The following is a 19,692-nucleotide window of genomic DNA, read 5'->3' on the forward strand; positions in this document are numbered from 1 at the left end:
ATTCTACTAAAAACTAATTAAAACATACTAAAATCTACATGAAATTACCCCCAAAAAGCGTATAAAATATCTGCTCATCAGTATACCTCTCAATAAAAAAAAGGATAACGATGGATAGAAGGGATGAAGTTTCACTGAAATATTTTTTTGTTACATGATTCAAGAGAGATATTCTGATTCATCCCCTTTATTGTATGCAAGGAGACTTCTCCAGCAGTTTCTGGTTGATGCCTACTTAATGGCTGAATCAGCAAGATTAAATTTTATATAGCTAAAACAAGAAAAATTTAAAGTGGAGATGTACAAAGGAATTAAAGAAGTTGTATTGAACGGAGAAACTACACCATCTCGAGGAAACGCATTATATTACCGTCTTCATTTACTGGGGGACCAAGGTACATGATACAAAATTATCAAGATGTAATGGCTATATGTAAAACAGTGGACTACCCTGATCTTTTTATCACTTTCACATGTAATCCTAAGATTTTCTCAGTAATAGAGAAGTAAATCCAGAAAACCAACCAAATATGGTATGTAGGCCTTTCAAGGTGAAATTGGATCATCTTATAAAAGATATTAGAGAAAACAAAATCTTTGGGAAAGGTCATAGCAGGTAATTTTATATAGGTTATTCATTAGTAAATTAAACGATCCTATATAATTATGAACATGTTATAATTACAGACATGCAAAACTTTGTTAGAATTATATAGGACGGTTGCATAATCCATTGCACTCATGAATAGATTAGTCTATCAAAAAAATTATCTGCACACATGTTTAAAGTAAAATCACCTAGTGAAAGTGTCTAGCTTTATATAATTTGTTCAACCTTCAATAAAGTTAGCTAAACATAATTTAAATACTCATGCTGCTGGACTTTATTGAGCAAGACAAAACGTGTACATTTATTGAGTGGTATTTAAGATGTGTTAATTTTTTATCGTTATAGTGGTTTACACGATAGTGTTTCAGAAATGTGGGCTCCCCCATGCGCACATATTGATATTTCTACATTGGGAAGACAAGTACCCGATGGGCAAAGATATCGATCAGATTATCTCAGCTGAAATACCAAACAAGGATAAAGATCTAGAATACTTTGAAGCAATAGCTCAACACATGATGCACGGTCCATGTGTAGCGGCTAGGAAAAATTCACCATATATGGAGAATGGGAAATGCATACGTCATTTTCCGAAGAAATTTGTTGATGTTACAATGGTAGACAAAGATGGCTATCCAGTATATAGACGAAGGGACGACGGTAAAACAATAAATAAATCTGGAATAGAGCTTGATAATAGATATGTGAGTTAAAGTGTTTGAATATATTGTATTATCAAATGTATAGGGAATCAACCTCTTTATAGAGGAATTACAGAAATAGAAATAACTATAAAATAGGAAAGAAGGAAAAAATACTAGCCTAAAATAAAAGAAAGATTTCTTATCATAAAATTCCTAAAATTAAGCTAAACCAAAAAAGGAAAAGATTTATAATTAATTATATTTACATAAAACATTCATGAAAGGAATTAGGAATCTGATTTTGATTTGATCTAGTCAACGCTTCCCCTCGAGCTGGCTTGAAGATATCATTCATTGACATCTTGCTTATTATTCTATCAAAAGTCTTCTTGGGTAATCCTTTAGTTAGAAAATCTGCTAATTGTTCTGTGGTTGGAACATAAGAGATGCAAATCTGTCCTCTCTCAATCTTTTTTCTGATAAAATGCTTGTCAACTTCAACATGTTTAGAAATTACAGATTTGTTGTCACAATACCACCTCATTGGTGGAGAAATGGAAACTTTTAGTTCTTGTAGGATTTTCTGTACCCATAGTGCTTCACATATTCCATGAGCCACTACTCTAAACTCAACTTCTACACTACTTTGTGCCACAACACTCTATTTTTTACTCCTCCAACTAACCAGGTTTTCGCCAACAAAAGTACAATACCCAGATGTTGATGTTCTACCCATGACATTCCCAGTCCAATCTGCATTTGTATAAGCTTCTACTTGAAGATGACCATGCTTTTTGTAGAGTAACCCTTTTCCAGGCGACCCCTTCAAGTACTTTAGGATTCTAAAGACAGTATCCATGTGTTCTTGACCAGGCGAATGCATAAACTGGCTTACCATTCTCACAGCAAAGGCTATATCTGGGCGTGTATGGGTTAAATAGATTAGCTTCCCTACCAACCGCTAATATCTCCCTTTGTCCGTTACATTTTCTAGTTCAGCTGGCTTCAATTTTAAATTAGGCTCTATATGTGTTTCAACAGCTTTACAACCAAGTAATCCCATCTCTTTTGAAAGATTTAGGATGTACTTTCGTTGGTTCATAAAAATGCCTTTCTTAGACCTTGCAAATTCAATTCTAAGAAAGTATTTTAATGAGCCAAGTTCTTTGATTTCAAATGTTGTGGCAAGCTTCTCCTTCTGGTCTTTTAGCTCCAAAAAATTATCACCTATCAGAATAATGTCATCCACATATATAATTAAGATGGCAGTTTTATTAGCTGCTGAATGTTTATAGAAAAGCGTATGGTCAGCTCAGCTTTGAGTATAACCAAGTCCCTTCACCACCATTCCAAGTCGTTCAAACCAAGCTCTTGAGGGTTGTTTCAATCCATAGAGAGATTTCTTTAGTTTGCATACTTTATTCCTCCCTAGTTCAGCCTCAAATCCAGGTGGAAGTTTCATGAACACCTCTTCCTCTAGCTCCCCATTTAGGAAAGCATTCTTTATATCCAATTGATGTAAAGGCCAATTGTAATTCACAGCAAGAGATAAGAGAATCGGCACAGAGCTGAGTTTGGCAACTGGAGCAAAAGTCTCTCGATAGTCTACTCCATAGGTTTGTGTATATCCCCTAGCTACTAACCTAGCCTTATACCTCTTTATGCTTCCATCAACATTGCACTTGATTGTAAAAACTCACCTGCTGCCAACCAATTTTGTATTCTATTGCAGATCTACAATCTCCCAAGTTTCACTCTTCTTGAGTGCATGCCACTCTTCCATCATTGCTAATTTTCAGTTGGGATCATCTAGTACTTCCTCTATGTTAGGCTTAATCAGATTCATAATTTTAGAAGTAAAAGCTCGATGTTTTTTAGAGAGATTTTGGTAAGAGACATAATTGGAAATAGGATGGTTGGAGCTGGTTTTGAGTACCTTTTTGGTGCATGTTCTGGTTTCTTTCCTAAGGGCTATTGGCAAGTTATTATTAGAAGTGACAATTTCATATTTACCTAGAAGTTCCTGAAGTACCACAGTTGGACCGTCTTCTGGATTTTCAGATTGGGCTGGTACAGAGATGATGGGCTGGTCTCTAGTCTTCTTGGGATATTTCTGAACATAACACCGAAGCTCCTTTTCTGATTATGATATTTCTTTTTCTGTTTGGATTCTAACTAATTCTGGCACAATTACAAAATTAGTTTCCACATCTTGTTTTGCAATTATTTTAGAATTTACTTGATTAGTGAATATTGTATCCTCAATATGTAAGATAGGAGTGGGTAAAGGTTCATGCAAAAAATTTTCTTCCCTTAGACTCTCCCCCTGAAGAGAATTTTTCTGAAAAAAAGTTTCATGTTCCAAAAAAGTAACATCCATGCTTATATGAAATTTCTTGGTGTTTGGATTGAAACATTTATAACCCTTTTTACTTGGGGAATAGCCAATAAAAATACATTTTTCTGCCCTTGGATCAAGTTTACTTTGATATGAAGGTGTATGTAAAAACACAGTGCAATCAAATACTTTTAAAGGTAAGTCAGAATGCAACCTATATGCTGAAAATTTCTTTTTGAAAGTATCCAATGATGTGCAATAATTTAACACGTGTGGGCATTTGATTTATGAGATAGGCTGTTATTAGGGCAGCATCTCCCCATAAATACTTTGGAACATTACCCTCAAACATAATGGCACGTGCTACTTCAAAAAGATGTTTATTCTTCCTTTCAGCAATGCCATTTTGTTGGGGGTGTATTGAGGCATGTAGATTGATATTGAATACATTTCTTTTGAAGAAATTTACCAAGACTTTTATTAAAGTATTCAGTACCATTATCACTTCTTAATATTGAAATTTTTATGTCAAATTGTGTTTCCACCATTGTTGAAAAATACTGAAAAATTTTTGAAACCTCAGATTTTTCATGCATGAGATAGATCCAACATAGTCGTGTGTGGTCATCAATAAATATTACAAACTATTTTTTTTAAATTGAGTTGTTATTTTCGATGGACCCCATACATCACTATAAATCCAGTGGAAAGGTTTAGATGCATGATAAAGTTGAGAGTAATAAGAAACTCTGACTCTTTGAACGAATACAACTTTCACATTTAAGTAAAGAAGAATCAATATTCTTAAACAAACTTGGAAACAAATGTTTGAGATATGAAAAACTAGGGTGTCCTAGTCTATTGTGCCAGAGTATTATTTGGTCCTTTATAGGCATATAACTTATACCACTAAATCCTTGACCTATTTTATCCTCCGAAATATCCTCAAAATGATAAAGTCCATCCATCACTTAGCACTGCCAATCATCTTTTCCGAGGTCCAGTCCTGAAAAATACCATGAGTGTCAAAGAATATCATAGTACAATTGGAATCCTTGCAGATTTTACTAATAGAGAGGAAATTACAAGAAAGCTTTGGTACATGTAGGACATTTCTTAGGTCAATATTTTTGGATAGTTTAATTGTACCTTTTCCAGCAAATAGATGAAAAACTACCATGAGCAACTCTAATTTTCTCACTTTCAAAGCAAGGAGAATATGTTTTAAATAAAGGGTAGAGGTTGGTCATATGGTCAGATGCACCTGAATCGACAATCCATGATGCATTCAAGTTTGAGGTACAATTAAAGGACATAGGAATACTAAAATTATCTGTTTGAGCCAAAGAACTACTAGGAATACTAGACACAGAACTAGAACTTTTTACAGCCTTATGAATTTCTCAACCTGTTCCTTACTTAATGATGATTTTTTAACCTCGTGAGCAGTTAGGGTAGAGCGTATTTTGGGACCAGGTTTGCTTTCTTTAAGATATGTCGGTTTTCCATGAATCTTCCAACATGTTTCTCGGGTGTGACGAGGTTTATTGCAGTGGTCACACCAAAGATTGGAGGGGTGCTTCTGATTTGATAAACTTTTAAGTGCAGCAGGTGCCACTAAGAGTGTACTAGACTCCGAAGAAGTATGTTCAATCTTGCCTTTCCCCATCATCACAGCTCTACGAATTTTCTCTCATCTAACTTCAGAAAATACTCCTCCAATTGAGGGTAGGATTGCTCTTCCAATAATTCTGCCACGAACTTCATCTAGCTCCACGTTGAGGCCGGCAAGAAACTGGAATATTCTCCCTTCTTCCATTGTTTGTTGATGGTGTTTGGCATCAGCAGCTAAATTCCACTTGTAGTTATTACAGTGGTCAAGATCCTACCACACTCGCTTCAATGTGTGAAAATATTTGTGACATTGTCACTCCCTTGTTAAATTTCTCTAGCTTTTAGAGTAAGTTCATAAATCTAGGATTTATTCCCAAGATCAGAGTACATCTCCTTGACACTATCCCACAATTCTTTGGCAGTGGTATAGTACATATAGTTACTAATGATATCCTCCTCCATTGAGTTCACCAGCCATGTTATCACCATAGAATTTTTGGTATCCCATGCATTATATTGTGGGTCAGTGACGTTAGGCTGGCTTCACTCACCGGTGAGATATTCAATCTTCCCTCTTCCATGGATATACATCTGAACTGATTGAGACCACCTAAGGTAGTTTGACCCATTGAGTCAAAATGTGATGATCTGAACTGAATGGGAGTCAGCACTAACTAGTATCCATTGCTCAGATTTTAAATCTGATGGAGTAGGAGTGGTGTTCTCCTTCTGTTCAGGATTCATGACTAAGGAACTGTCAACCATAGTTATAAATTAGAGGCACAGTGCAGAGATCCTGCTCTGATACCAAGTTGAAGTATTTGAATATATTGTATTATCAAATGTACAGGGAACTAGCCTCTTTATAGAGGAATTACAGAAATAGAAATAACTATAAAATAGGAAAGAAGGGAAAAATGCTATCCTAAAATAAAGAAAAAATTTCTAATCATAAAATTACTAAAATTAAGCTAAATCGAAAAAAGAAAAGAATTATAATTAATTATATTTACATAAAAAATTCATGAACGGAATTAGGAATCTGATTTTGATTTGACCTAGTCAACAATGTAGTACCACATAATAGGCATCTACTTTTGAAACATGGCGCTCACATTAATCTTGAATGGTGAAATCAATCAAAGTCAATCAAGTACTTATTTAAATACGTCAACAAAGGAAATGATCGTGTAACAGCATCATTCTACAGAACTGCTAACGAGGATTTGGGAATCAATGAGGGTAATAAAGTGAGCTTATATTACGAATATAGGTACATATTGGTGCGGAATTTCTAACCACAAACTAACCGGCCAGTGCACCGGGTCGTACCAAGTAATACATCAGGTGAGTGAGAGTCGATCCCACGAAGATTGATGGATCAAGCAACAATAATTGAGTGATTAGCTTAGTCAAACAAACAGAAAATCGTTTTGAAGATTCAAAAGCATAAACAATAAATTCAAAATATTAGAAAGACAAGCAAGTAAATAAGTTGGGAGAAACAATATCAAGAAGGCAGTTAAGATTTCAGAGTTATCTATTTTCTGGATTGACTTTTCTTACTAACTATTTTAATCATGCAAGATTTAATTCATAGCAAACTATATGTGACTAGACCCTAATTTCTTAAACCTTTCTAGTCTCCTCTAAAATTCATCAATCGCCAATTTCTTGGTCAATTAATTCCAATTAGGGGGTGAAGTTTAATTCTAGTTATTATGCATAAAAATCCTAATTATCCAAATATAAGAGGATTATATGTCACGTATCCCGTTAAATCCAGATAATTAGAATTTAGGAGAAATTGTTTTCAAGCTGTTGTTCAAGTAAAGAGCTTTTCCAAGTTATACAAGAACTCAATTGGAAAGAGGGTCATACTTCCGTTCTACTCAAATTCATAAGATAAAGAACGAAAACAATTCTTGAAATATAAATCAAAACATGAATTAAAATAGAAAAATAATAGTATCAATCCATACAATAGACAGAGCTCCAAACCTTAACAGTGGAGGTTTAGTTGCTCATGGTTCAGAGAGAAAATAAGGATTCAGGTAAACTGTAGAAGTACGGAATGTAAATTGGAATAGAATAATATTATCTTTTATATCTAATCCTAATTAATTTAAAATCTAATTAAAATATCTTTTTCCTATTTTAAAATTTAAATTTAAATCATAATTAATTAAATAATCCGTGCCTTGTAACGTGGAGACCACTTGGCTTCACTGAATCCGCGCCTAACTTGGCAAAGAGCTGCGCCTTACTTAAATGCCAAAATAGGGCCCAGAAATTGCCCCCAGCGTTTTCTGCATTTTCTGCACGTGGCGTATATTATGCGTACGCGTCAGTCACGCGTACGCGTCTGGTACGCGCATGCGTCACTGCACAATTCTCCAAATCACACGCACGCGTCAGGTATGCGCACGCGTCGCTCCTCGCTGATCATCTCCTTTAATTCTTGTGCTCCTTCCATTTGTGCAAGCTTCTTCTCCATCAAATCCAGCCAAATGCTACCTAAAATAAACAAAATTGCACGAGACTCAAAGTAGCATCCATAGTAGCTAAAAGATAATTAATTCTTAATTAAACTCAACAATTTAAATGCAAATTCACTAGGAAAATATAAGAAAGATGCTCACGCATCACAACACCAAAATTGAATTGTTGCTTGTCCTACCAAATTTGAATTGTTGCTTGTCCTCAAGCAACCAAACTAATATAGGCTAAGGGTGTGAATTTGCATGAGAATGAGAGTTTACTTAAGCTCAAGTCTATTCTTGAAATGGGGTTTATTCATTGTAATTTTGAACAGTTTTGGCATCTCACTCTCCTTTGAATCAGAGGGTCGTCAGTGTCATTCGGAATTAGAATCCGGATCATATTATGAATTCTCTGATCTTTATACTCCCGCTTAATCCTTGAACACAGCAAAATTTACTTTAATTTATTTTTCTTTAGTGCTTTGCACCTTGAGCCTAGCCGTGACTTTAAATATTTTGTCTCAAGGGTTACTTGACACAGAAACACCACAAGCACTTAACTGGAGGACTCTCTTTAAGTTCTGATTTTTCTTTCAGTTACTCCCAGACAATGGTGCTCAAAACCTTTGGCATACTCTGTTAAACACACTTGGTCTCGACTCTAAGTGTTCTGTCTCAAGAATTACTTGACACAATCACACCACAAGCATATGACTAAGGAAACAATTCTTTGAGCTTTTAATCATGTCTGACCTCCCTAGTCATTGATGCTCAGAGCCTTGGACCTTGTTTCTATAGTTTTTTTATCTTTTGCTGTTTCTTTTGCTTCCAGGATTAAATTTTTGTTTGTTTTAGAGAAGTCATAATAATTCTCTAAATTTCTATTCCTTATACATCAACATCCTTTGATTCAAATTCAAATATGCATTGTTCATGTCATGCATTTAAAATCACAAATAATACCACCACATTTAAGTAAATAAGACTACTCTTAAATATAAACTCAATTTCTCATGCAATACATCACTTCTTTTTCTTTTGAATTCAAGCTCAGTGAGTGATACATGAGACAGATATATATTTTTTTATTTTTTATCTTTTTTATTTTTTTTTAATTTTTAGATAAAAGCACTAAAAATCATGCAAGCAATCAAAGCAACAGAAAATAGAAGACAACAAAATGAGAACAGAAGAGAAATAGAACGAAAGGAACTCAACCACCTCAGTTATGCTGGTGGCCATCTCATTCCTCCATGAAAAGCATTCATCTCCCTTTGGTGCTAAACAAAGAAGCCATAAGCGAAGCGTCAACACCAAACTTAAAGGTTTGCTTGTCCTCAAGCAAAGAAGAACTGAAAACAAAGAGGGGCATAAAAACAATTAGTATGATAAAAGAATGATAAAAGGGGAAAAGAACGAGAGAATTAGGATTTAGAAGGAGAGATAATGAAAATAGGGCGGCGCGCTGCGTAAGTGATGCGGCACGTTCGACGCGTACGCGTACAGCACGTGTACACGTGGGTCGCATGAAGCTCAAGAGACGCGTAAACATCTGGGACGCGTCCGCGTGCTCTCAGTTTGTGCGAATTGTGCGAAGGCAGCCCCGCGCACGCACAACTCTTGGGTTGATACGCATGAGGGCTAGATAAACAGATGACGCGTGCGCGTCAGGTACGCACACGCGTGGATGGGGACAAAATGAAAATGACGCGCACGCATCAGGGACGCGTACGCGTGATGAAGATTGTGCTTCTAGCACAATTCGAGCCCCAAGCCATCACAACTAGCTGGCCAAACACCTATTTACGCTGATTTCCAGGGTCACGCGTACGTGTCAGGGACGCTTACGCGTGGTCTTGCTTGTGCACAAGGAACGCTTCCAGCACCACTCCGGCCTATCTCTCGGGTGAATTTTCTTCTTCTTCTGTTCTCTTCTTTTTTTTTTTTTGAAGTTGTTGGATTCTGCTCTAAAATAGCTGCATGATCAGAACACATGTAAAACGAAGGAAAAATAGTGAAGACTCAATAAAAATCAAATAAATAAGAAAGCTACTACTGTGAAAAATAACTAAGGATACGAAATTATCGGGTTGCCTCCTGACAAGTGCTTCTTTAACGTCATTAGCTTGATGGTCAGTTCTGCTAATTTAGCAGATGAGGAAACCACTGACGATCGATCTCGCCTCCAAGATAGTGCTTCAACCGATGGCCATTCACAGTAAATTTCCTGTCAAAATTCTCTTCCTATATTTCCACATGACCATATGGTGAAGCTCTGGTAACCACAAACGGTCCTGACCACCAGGATTTCAGCTTCCCGGAAAAGAATTTGAGACTTGAATTATACAGAAGCACTCTCTGGCCTAGCTCAATAACTCTGATGGCAGTCTTCTTGTCATGCAATAACTTGGTTCTCTCCTTATAGAGCTTGGTAGTCTCATAGGCTGAGTATCTGAATTCACCAAGCTCATTCAACTGAAGCATTCGCTTAATTCCTGCAGCTTCTGAATCAAGATTTAGATACCTGATTGCCCGGTAAGCTTTATACTCTAGCTCAACTGGCAAGTGACAAGCTTTGCCATAGACCAACTGATAAGGGGACATGCCAATGGGAGTCTTGTACGCTGTCCGGTATGCCCAGAAAGCATCATCAAGCTTCCTAGACTAGTCCTTTCTTGAAACACTGACGGTCTTCTCTAGAATCCTCTTGAGTTCCCTATTGGAAACATCAACCTGTCCGCTTGTCTGAGGGGTGATAAGGGGTTGCCACTTTATGACGGACTCCATATCTCTACAGAAGAGAGTCCAGCTGTCTGTTACAGAAGTGGCTTCCTCCATCACTAATGAGTGTCCTTGGGACACCAAACCGGCTAAAGATATATCTCTGAAGAAAATTCATTACCACCTTGGCATCGTTGGTGGGTAGAGCCACCGCCTCCACCCACTTGGACACATAGTCAACTGCCACAAGAATATAGTTGTCTGAATGTGAGGGTGGAAAAGGTCCCATGAAATCAATAACCCACACATCAAACAACTCAACATCAAGAATCCCCTATTGTGGCATTTCATGGTTAGCAGGGAGATTCGTGACTTTTTCACATCTGTCACAGTGCTTCACAAATGCTCTTGCGTCCCTGAAGAGAGTCGGCCAGTAAAACCCGCTCTGAAGGACTTTTGTAGCTGTCCATTCACCACCAAAGTGTCCTCCATAATCAGAACCATGACAATGCCAAAGAATCTGCTGTGTTTCTTCATTTGGGACACATCTCCGGATGATACCATCTGAACACCTTTTACAAAGGTATAGTTCCTCCCAAAAGTAGTACTTCGCATCAGTCAATAGCTTCTTTACTTGTTGCTTACTGTACTCCTTTGGGATAAAACTCATGGCCTTGTAATTTGCAATGTCTGCAAACCATGGAGCCTGCTGAATGAGGAACAATTGCTCATCCAAAAACGTCTCAATCACACCTGTAGGTGGTTGTACTCCTGCTTCAGGCTTAATTCTGGAGAGATGGTCAGCTACTTGATTTTCTGACCCTTTCCTGTCTTTTATCTCAATAACAAACTCTTGAAGGAGTAACACCCATCTGATTAATCTTGGTTTAGAATCCTGTTTGGTTAGAAGATACTTCAAAGCAGCATGATCAATATAAATAATAACCTTAGAACCAAATAAATAGGACCTAAACTTATCAACAGTATACACAATAGCTAATAATTATTTTTCTGTAGTTGTGTAATTCTTTTGGGCATCATTTAACACACGGCTAGTATAGTAAATGACATGTATAAGTTTACCATGCCTCTGTCCTAAAACAGCTCCTATAGCAAAGTTACTAGTATCACACATCAACTCAAATGGTAAATCCCAGTCAGGGGGAGCTATAATGGGAGCAGAGGTAAGGTTTGCTTTCAGAGTTTCAAAAGCATGTAGACAATTAGAATTATAGGCAAAAGGAACATTGTAACATCCCTTCCAGCAAAATACCTTGCTTAAGTCAGGGTATTTCTACTAGAAAGAACGTTACGTGACCTTTTCTAATATTAACTACTTATTTACCGAGCCTTTGTATCGATTTCGCATTTCAGTTTTAAGAAAATTCCAGAAATTTTTGTTTTTATTCATTAAAGACATAGTTCAAACATTTACAAATAGTAATAATCACATAAATATTATTGATAATAATTCTTATACAAAAGAAACCAAATAAAACTCGAATACAATATACCAAACCTACCTCTCTATATGAAATAAAATCTCGAGGGACAATCGGCGAAGGGATTCTACCAGACCAATTAAAACCATAAAGAAAACCTACTAATCGCTCGCAGCTTCAAATTGCGTCTTCAAACCTGTGTCACTGAAAGGGTGAAAAATTTGGGGGTGAGAACCAAACCACATGTTCTCAGTAGAGGTCAAGAATGCCGTGAAAGTAAAGAATAAAGCGCAAATAGTTAATTTCATTCGGAGACATCTAAAAGAAAATTAACCTTTAGAAGTTTTTGTTAGTTATTCAAATTCCTAGACCCACATTTTCTTTATAAAACTCGTAAAAGTTTTCCTAGACTGTATGAATGACCAACCTGTTCCAAGCATAGGTTCATTAAGTCTATGCTGAACTAGTTTGATTTTTCATACTTTACTAGACCTTAACATAAAAGAAGTTACCTACGTAGTATAAATGATCATCCTGCTCCAAGCATAGGTTCATTAAGTCTATGCTGAACCAGTCAGATACTTTATACAAAACTAGACCTCAAACGTACCAATCACGGCCTCAGGCCCAAACAACTCAATCAATATCCAATCACCACAATCCAAACAATCAGTTACAAACACAGGTAATGAGGTTCAAACCCAATCAAGAGCAATTACATCAAGTATAGCAATTAGCAGTTAAACAGAATTATTCACTTAGGCAAACCAATTACAATATACACCCCCAAACAATATCACATAGATGCATATGATGAATGTCTAGTCCTAGTGCAGGCCATGAGCTCATGTGTCGGTTGGCTGCCCGCAATCCCGACATTTATCCCGTCATGAGTAATCTCGATTTCCCGAATACGATTTTCCGTTCCTAAATAAATCCCTACAGAAACTCTGGGTTGCATTAAGCAACTAATATATATCAAATATAGCTCTGGGTTGCATCAAGCAACTAATATATATATAAATATCTCTTGGGTTGCTTCAAGCAACAGATAACCATACAATAAGTACTTTACTCTTTCCTTTTTCTTTCATAACTGCAAATACGCAAGCGGGACTAGACCCACGCCCTTGCCAACAATCTCTTAAACCAAATAATCTTTTCTTAAAAGAATCATTGAAGTTATTATCATTAAATAAGCCTTATATATTTATTTTGATCAAGTCCTTATACTTTTATAAAAATTCGGACATAATCTCTTCTGAAAATAGGACTTAACCATCCTTACGGGTTCAAACCAAACAATTCACTTTACTCTTTTCAACCTTTCCAGCATCACATCAACTCAGAATCAAGCAAAATTCCACATTGAATTAGCCATATAGCACTAAGGTTCATCTTTAGTTTTATAAACTCATAACTGTCACTAGGACATCCTCAACCCTCTATCTTCTTTTCTGTTTTTAATATAGCAAATAAACTCGGAATTGTGCAAACTTTATGTCCAGGCGTTCATCTTGAAATAAGCTTTCTAACAAACCAAAGATCATAATTTTCTGGTTTCTCTAGCTTTAGGAATAAAGGAAAAACCGAGACTGCTCTGCAGTGCGTAAAACCAGAAAAACAGCAGCAGCATGTGACATTCAAAATTTAATATAAAATCCAAGTTAAATCCAATGACTTTAAAAATTAATACAATTCAACTTCACTCATCCAGGTTTCTTTTCCAATTGGTCCCAGGTCAATGTCATTTTTAATAAAGAAATTATATAACCTAGAAGTTGACTAATTTTCTGCAGAATTCTGCTTTAAAAGTTAATGAGCCTATCTTCTTCCAAGTCCCATAACTTACTCATTAAAACATGGATAGCCCTGAAATTTAAGTCACATATGCTAAACATACTTAATTTTTACTTCCAATTGGTTGCATCTCAATATCATTCCAGAATTAAAAATTATAAAGCCTCAAAGTTACTGACTTAGAAAACAAAGCCTGACTTTTACTGCGTAATACATCTTTCTTTGAAAATCCAAATCTTTAAAACCACAATTCTAACAATTCTAAATTTTTATGAAATGGAAGTATTAGGACCAAAGTTTCATTTAAAATTGGTTCCATTTCAAAATTCAAATTGCAGAATTTCCAATAAAGGAATCAAGTTGCTGCTGTGTTAAACGTTCTGCAGAAAGACCAGATTTGACGTCCCCAATTCAAAAATTCACCATAAATCATAAACTTAGTGAAAAAGTCTCAAATTCAGCAGTCCAGTTCCCTATATTCCCAAGCTCAATCCGGACTTGGTCCCACGCAATTCCGATAATCACAGAAATAGTTATAGTTTTTCAAAGTTTCCGGCTTCCTTTAAAAATAATGCAGAAAATCAAGTTTTACATTTTAACTTTGAAAAATCATAACTAGTTCTATAATTAATTCAAACTTGTCAAAATTGAGTCTCAACAACAACTTTTATTATACTTTACTCGGCCTTTACTCTTACACCATTTCGATTATCGTTGAATAACTGATTCACTTCCAAAGTCACTTTTTAATTTCAAAAATCAGATTTTCAGCAATCTATTTAGTATTCAAAATCCAACCCTTCAAAACCCCTCAAAACCAATTCCAAACCAACCACCAACCAAGTTCATTAACATTACAATATACCAAATAACAACTCAACGGCAACAAATCCAACATAACCCATTAAAATTCAGGAATTCTCAACAATTAGTCATCAAACAATTCCCAGTCCACACAATCAATCAATATCACTAATCAACAATTCCAAATCACAATCCCAACCATTCCAATTACAATTTCAGCCACAATTCAATATTCACATAGTCAATCAACTACTCACAGGTATTAAATCTATTTGCAGTTATTCAATAAACCTTGTAGGCATTCTTAAATTGAAATCATTTTAAACCCCCTACCTCGATGTCGCAATCGCATACTTTAACGTAACAACTCTCTTCTCTTTTGGTTTCAGGGCAGCAGCGGTAACTCTCACGCAACCGGAACAGCAACAATATTAGCCTTCGCAGCACTGACCATGGTTGCAGTAAGATAGAGGATTCAAATTGGAAGAGGAATCCAAAGCAATTTCAGCTCTAAGGATTCAAGACAAAGCAAGAACTAAAATAGAATTAAAACCAGAACATGGCAACCACAGCAGTGACAAAACAAAACGTGTAAATGGATCAACTCTAAGGAGAAGATAAGACCAGTACCGAGATAGCAAAATCAGAATCAGTAACAGCTTCAACCGTCCCATGGCAGCACCAGCTTCAATACTCGACCTAATTGTAACAGGAAATAGGTGCCAGAAAGGGGCTGAGCAACAAAGATATAGGCAACCATGATTAAAACAAGCACATGGAAGAGAAACAAAGTATAATCAGAGTAAGGGTGAGAGTGTTACGGTTTCAAAAATAGGAAAATTGAAATCAGAACAAGGAGGAAGACACTGGCTGAATTAAGAGTTGGTGGCGGCAGCTTGCTTTCTCTGATTACAAGCTCCATCCACGGCAGCTCCAAAAATCAAAAGGACAGAGATTAGAAGCAGGAAGCGCCGTTCTTGTAGCAGCTCCAAATTAACAACAACCGTATTACCCTCCCCGTCAGTCTCTCTTCTCCGTTATTCTTCCTCTTCTCCTCTGCCCTAACCAACGTTGACAGTGGTGAGGGGAGCTTCAGCGGCAGCTAGAAGTGCGACAGCCTCCCTCCCTCTTCTATTCGACAGCAACAGCAGCCACGGTGGCAGAGACACCCACCGGCGCTACTCCCCCCTTCCCCTCTTCCCTCTGCATCTCGTGCTCTCTTACTCCCCCTTTCCCTGTTTCTCAGTCTCTCGTCTCCCCTGTTTCCTTTCTTTCCCATTCTGTTTGTGCGTGTGTTTTGTGAATTTAGGGTAAAATTAGGTTTTTAATTAGGAATTTAGGGTTAAGGTATAATGTATATGAGTAATATAACAATCTTTATAAAATATTTGAGATAGAATAACAATTTAAGATTTAAATATAATACCATAAAAATTACTTCATAAAAATTACTTTCAAAATGCATAAGATTTTACTTATCAACATATCAATGAGCTCAAACAATTATTTTTAATTTAAATTATAAAATAAGCATATTAATCACATTTTATAAAATACGATTAAACTCGAAATATCAATTACCTATATTAAATTATATGACCTTTCATTATTTTTCTATCATAACTTTAATTTCAATTTATATAAAATGACTAATTAAAATAAAAGTTGTACATAAATATTAATTGACTTAAACTTAAAATATTTATAAAAATCAATTTAATCATTCATAATAAATTAATCTCTAAGAACTCAAATTAATAAAATAAACCGTAATTTAATAATAATACACTTTTCTTAAATTAAATTGTATAACACTTCCATTACTGAATTCTAATTTAAAATTATATAACATAACAAATTATAAAAATTTACACAAAAACATTAATTAACTTAACTCCGAATATTAACAAAACTAATTTAATTATTTTTAATTGTTCAGTTTATAAAATAAAGAGTTTCAAATTAATAATAAGTCATAACTTATTTATAATAAAAATTACTTAAATTAAATTGTACAATTCTTTCTTAATTTTCAATTACTAAAATTTTACAAAATAATCTGTTATAATAAGATTACTTAAAAATATTAATTGATTTCAAAATAAAACTATCTCCGAATCTATTTAATTATTTCTAACAAAATAATTTCTAAAATTATAAAGTTTAAACTTAATAAAATAAGATCATAATTTATTCATAATTAGATTTTTAAAAATTCGGGATGTTACAAACATCAACAACCAATAGGTTGCTCAATGGTTTAGCAATTTTAGAAAAGTCCTTTATAAATCTCCTATAAGATCCTGCATGACCCAAAAAACTCCTGACTGACTTAACATTAGCTGGTGGTGGTAATTTTTCAATTACCTCCACCTTTGCTCTGTCAACCTCAATCCCCTTACTTGAAATTCGGTGTCCAAGAACAATACCTTCTGTAACCATAAAATGATATTTTTTCCAATTTAAAACAAGGTTTGATTCTTGACACTGTTTCAAGACAAGAGATAAATGCTTAAGGTAGGATTCAAAAGAATTACCAAAAATAGAAAAATCATCCATAAATACCTCAATGAATTTTTCAACCATATCAGAAAAAATTGAAAGCATACACCTCTGAAAAGTTGCTGGAGCATTACAGAGTACAAATGGCATTCTCTTGTAGGCAAACACTCCAAAAAGGCATGTGAATGCTGTCTTCTCTTGATCTTGAGGGTCCACTACAATTTGATTATATCCAGAATATCCATCCAGAAAACAATAAAAAGCATGACCAGCTAACCTCTCAAGCATCTGATCAATGAAAGGCAAGGGGAAGTGATCCTTCCTTGTAGTAGTGTTGATCCTCCTGTAGTCTATACACATTCTCCATCCTGTGACTGTCCTTGTAGGAATAAGCTCATTCTTTTCATTCTTGATTACTGTCATTCCTCCTTTCTTGGGAACTACCTGCGCAGGACTTACCCAAGGACTGTCAGAAATAGGGTAAATAATACCTGCTTCCCATAATTTCATTGCCTCTTTTTGGATCACCTCTTTTATGGTTGGATTGAGTCTCCTTTGTGGTTGCACAACTGGTTTAGCATCATCTTCAAGGAGGATCTTGTGCATACACTTAGTTGGACTAATCCCTTTTAAGTCACTAATGGTCCATCCAAGAGCTATTTTATGGCTCTTGAGCACTGAAATAAGCGCCTCTTCCTCTTCAGACTTCAGAAAAGAGCTAATAATCACCGGATATAAATTATTTTCACCCAAGAACACATATTTCAGAGAAGGAGGTAAAGGTTTGAGCTCAATCTTGGGGCTTCCTCCTCTGCTTTAGGCATGTGAACCATAGCCTTCTGGGGTGGTGAATCATCAACTTCCACTAATTCATACTCAAAAATAAGATCCAGAATGTCATCAAATACCTCAACTTTTAGTACCTCTTGAACAAGAGGTTCAATAACATCTATTTTCATACACCCTTCAGAATCATTAGGGTGCTTGAGAGCTTCAAAAACATTAAGGACCACATGTTCTTCATTAACCCTCAGGGTTAATTCACCCTTTTGCACATCAATCAGAGCTCTACCTGTAGCTAAAAAGGGTCTACCAAGTATAATAGAGGATTTTACCTCCTCTTCCATGTCTAAGATAACAAAATCAACAAGTAAATAGTCTTACTTTAACAAGTAAATCCTCAACAACACCCATAAGTAATTTAATAGAAAGATCAGCAAGTTGAAGAGAAATATGAGTGGGTTTTACCTCCTCAATTTGAACCTTTTTCATCACTGAAAGTGGCATTAGATTGATGCTAGCTCCAAGATCACATAAAGCTCTCTGAATGGTGACATCTCCAATGGTGCAAGGAACGACAAAGCTCCCTAGGTCTGGCATTTTCTCAGGAAGGTTGTGTTGAATAATTGCACTACATTCCTTGGTTAACACCACTGTTTCTTGTTCCTTCCAATTCCTCTTATGGGTCAACAACTCTTTCATAAACTTAGCATAGAGAGGCATTTGCTCAAGAGCCTCTGCAAAAGGAATGTTGATCTGTAGCTTCTTGAAGACATCTAAAAATTTAGAAAATTACTTTTCTTTGGAAGCCTTCTAAAGCCTCTAAGGATATGGCATTTTTGGCTTGTATTCAGGAGCCTTTGGCAATGTGGGATAAGTATCAAGAGAATCAGGGAATGGGTTGTCTGCACGCTTTGGAGGGGCGTGTTCTACTTCTTCCTTCTTCTCCTCTGGAGCTTCTTTTTCAACAAACTCTTCATTAACCTTGGTCTCGAAGCCAGCTACTTTACCACTTCTCAATTGAATAACCTTGCAGTCTTCTCTTGGGTTCACCACTGTATCACCTGGAAATGTACTTGCAGACCTCTCAGGTATTTGCTTACTCAGTTTGCCCATTTACACTTCCAAGTTTCTAATAGAGGCTCTGGTTTCCTGCATAAAACTCCTCATCATCTCCCAATTAGAATCTTCTTGGGATTTAGAGTTTGCCTACTGAGGTGGTTGTTGTTGCTGAGACTGAAATTGGCGGTTATTGTAATTGTTCTGTTGGAAGTCACCCTGAGAATTATTGCTGAAATTCTGAGGTCTCTAAGGTTGGTCCCTCCATCCAAAATTTGGGTGATTTCTCTACCCCTCATTCATCCGTGAAAACAAGAACAAATACTCCTCATTCATTTCAAACTTGGCCAACCCCGTGATCATTGCATTCCAAGCAGCAATATTCCTCTCGGGCATTTCATCAAACAATTTCTTGGCACTCTCAAAACTACCCATTTCAAGATGGGCTTTGATCATGATGTTACACGACATGATATTTGGTGGACGAAATTGTGATTCAATTGTTATTCCATTTTGCAAAATTCATTGCTTTTCATTCCCCGGCAACGGCGCCAAAAACTTGGTGGACGAAATTGTGATCCATATTCTTTTGTACTTGTATGAAATCATTATTGTGGCACCAGTTGAATTCACAACTCCGTTCAACTAACCAGCAAGTGTACTGGGTCGTCCAAGTAATAAACCTTATGCGAGTAAGGGTCGATCCCACAGAGATTGTTGGTATGAAGCAAGCTATGGTCATCTTGTAAATCTCAGTTAGGCAGATTAAATTTATTTATGGTTTCGAAAATTAATAATAAAAAGAAAGTAAAAAAAGGGATAGAAATACTTATGTAAATCAATAGTGAGACTTTCAGATAGGTGTATGGAGATGCTGTGCTCCTCTTGAAACTCT

The 19,692-nt window shown here is 35.9% G+C and overlaps 1 long non-coding RNA gene across 7 annotated transcripts; it reads right to left on the bottom strand.

The window, feature by feature from the left end:
• Nucleotides 1-7,963: 7,963 nt before the first annotated feature.
• Nucleotides 7,964-15,733, bottom strand: LOC107484503 (uncharacterized). Of its 7 annotated transcripts, none has more exons than XR_001591153.3 (6): nt 15,278-15,733; nt 15,087-15,189; nt 14,790-14,902; nt 11,934-12,056; nt 9,538-11,305; nt 7,964-9,041 (listed from the first exon to the last, which is right to left on the bottom strand). It is a non-coding gene; the product is annotated as an uncharacterized LOC107484503 (long non-coding RNA). The 7 variants fall into 7 exon arrangements; XR_008008299.1 differs by having other exon boundaries at nt 9,538-11,291; nt 14,790-14,966; XR_008008297.1 differs by having other exon boundaries at nt 14,790-14,966.
• Nucleotides 15,734-19,692: the final 3,959 nt, after the last annotated feature.

The sequence above is a fragment of the Arachis duranensis genome, chromosome 4 (genome assembly GCF_000817695.3).
Source record: "Arachis duranensis cultivar V14167 chromosome 4, aradu.V14167.gnm2.J7QH, whole genome shotgun sequence".
In the NCBI taxonomy this organism is placed as follows: domain Eukaryota; kingdom Viridiplantae; phylum Streptophyta; class Magnoliopsida; order Fabales; family Fabaceae; genus Arachis; species Arachis duranensis.